The sequence below is a fragment of the Glycine soja genome, chromosome 6 (genome assembly GCF_004193775.1).
Source record: "Glycine soja cultivar W05 chromosome 6, ASM419377v2, whole genome shotgun sequence".
In the NCBI taxonomy this organism is placed as follows: Eukaryota; Viridiplantae; Streptophyta; class Magnoliopsida; order Fabales; family Fabaceae; genus Glycine; species Glycine soja.
Window position 1 is genome coordinate 45675577 of NC_041007.1, and position 2323 is coordinate 45677899.

At 30.2% G+C, this 2323-nt stretch overlaps 1 long non-coding RNA gene across 1 annotated transcript; it reads left to right on the top strand.

The window, feature by feature from the left end:
• The first annotated feature begins 260 nt into the window (after positions 1–260).
• LOC114417208 lies at positions 261–1027 on the top strand. The gene is made up of 2 exons (XR_003667726.1): positions 261–453; positions 589–1027. It is a non-coding gene; the product is annotated as an uncharacterized LOC114417208 (long non-coding RNA).
• The last annotated feature ends 1296 nt before the right edge of the window (positions 1028–2323 follow it).

The window sequence follows — 2323 nt, forward strand, 5'->3', positions numbered from 1 at the left end:
ATGCGATGTCATCTTTAAGAAAAATCTGACAATATGATATATAACATATATTTTCTTTGCGCAATATATAAGATAAGATTATTCAATTATTATTATTTTTTTAATAAACAAAGGGTTGATATTTAGGAAAGGGAAAAAGGTAATTTGAACGAACAGGCAATGAAGAATTGCCGCGTAATTATGATCATCATCGCTATTCCTATATTACCCCTCAAAGCTGGCAAAGCATCATTATTACCCATTCTCTATATATAAGCCGTCAAACCCGTTTAAACAAACGCGCTCTTTCAATTTTCTCTCTCTTCCCCCAATTTTCCCAGAAAATTCATCCAACATTTTTTAGGCAGCCAAACACTTCCCACCATGAACAGATCCGCTCTCCTCGCTGCCTCCGTCGCCGCCGCGTCGGCCACCGCTGCTTCCCTTTCCTCCTCCGCAAAACTCTCTCTCCAGGTATTTTCTCTAAATTCCATAGTTCTTCTCTTTTTCGCCGTGATTCTGTTTCAAAACGTGGGATCTGAAACCTTTCTTACGAAAAAAATGTTTTTTTTTCTCGGTGAGATTGAAACGCGCGTTTGGGTTTTGCAGGACGGTGGGGCTCAGAGAGGCCACGGCGGATCCTCGCCGGCGGTGAGTTCGGCGTCAACGGAGAAGTTTGCGCCGCGGTTCGACGGGTTGCGGTTCATTGAAACGCTGATTACTGCGCACAGATGAACGCGCGTTGTTCAAACGCGCCTTTGGGGTTTTTTTTTACCCTAATCTTTTTTGATCTTGCACTGTCTAGAAAATTGAGGAAAATTACAAACGTGGGAAATGTTTTAATTTTTTTTCTAATGATGTTTTGCCATTTGGGTTTTTGGGTTGAGGAATGGAGAGAAAATTGTAACATTACGGGATTGTTACTGTTGTTGTAATTTGTTTTCAAGGTAGTTTTTTTTTACTCGTGTTGTGAGTCGTGACTATTTCTTTGTGAAATCTATGAGAGACATGAAAAAAAATGCTTTAATTGATTTATTCATTCTTCCCTTGTTTTTTTCTTCTTGTCTATGGTTCTTGTTTATGGAGATTTTGATTTGTTCATATATTTATGTTTGTGTTTAGCAATTGTTCCTTCGTTGATTCGGTAAAAACATGTTGGGGACCTGTCCCAGGCAGCTTGTGTAGATGGTGATTGATTTGGTGTTGAGGGGGCCACATGTAGTATATTCGGTGCATCATTTGATAAATGCGTTATTTTTTACACTTTGCATGGAGAAGAATAAAAAGAGGAGAAGTTTTGAGATTTTAATTTGATCTTGAATTTGCTGTTAAAATAATTGTTAATTTAAGCGTTAATTATGTTTTCGTCTTCAATTTTCTTACAAATTTTAAATTTAGAACTTAAACAATTTTTTTATTTTATTTTTACTTTAAAGTCCATTTTTTTTCTCTATTAACAATTTTAGTTTTTATTGTTAAGTTACAACATGTGGATAAAATCAAATTGAACCAAATCTTATGCAAGCTGTCAAACCGATAAATAAAAAAATTGAAAATCACTTAAACAAAAAATTGCAAAAGTAAAAAAATCATATAATTTTTGTAGTTTAATTTGATTTTTAGATTTTGTTATCAAAATTGAATCATCACATATTATAATTATATTGGTTGGTTTTATTTAATGAATGTTTAACATTATGTAATTAGTATTATTATAAATTTATAATGGTTATCTCAAAAAAAGTAAATTATAATGGTTATACTATGTGATTTATAGTGTATTTCTTTTTATAATAAGCTTGTAATATTTGATTTTTGTTGTCATAATTAATAATAAGTATTAAATAATTTTATATATTTTTTGTTTTACAATCAAGATATATATTTTACTTCTAGAAGTAGTTTGATTGGACAATCACAATTTTTTTTAGTAGATTGTGTTTTTAGCCATTTATTCAAATTAGTTGATGAATGATTAAAAATAAAGTTTACAAAATGAAAAAAATTACATGAGGACTAAAACTATTAACAGAAAAAAATATAGGATCAATTTTGGTTATGTTGTTGCATTAAATATTTGAAGAAAAAAATTTTGTTATCTATAATAATTTTATTTAATTTAAACATGATTGTCTCTAGGAGAGGATATACACATTCTAGAAAATAAAAATGCTAAAAATTATATTTAAGGACTAAAAGTCAGATTATAAAAGACTTAGGAATTAAATACATAATTAATTCTTAATCTAGTCTTTATTATTGCAAAAAAGTAAACTTAAAATATGTTGGTTTTTTTTATAGGAATTATGTTATAGTGTAAAATAGGCTATATAAAAAAGGACCC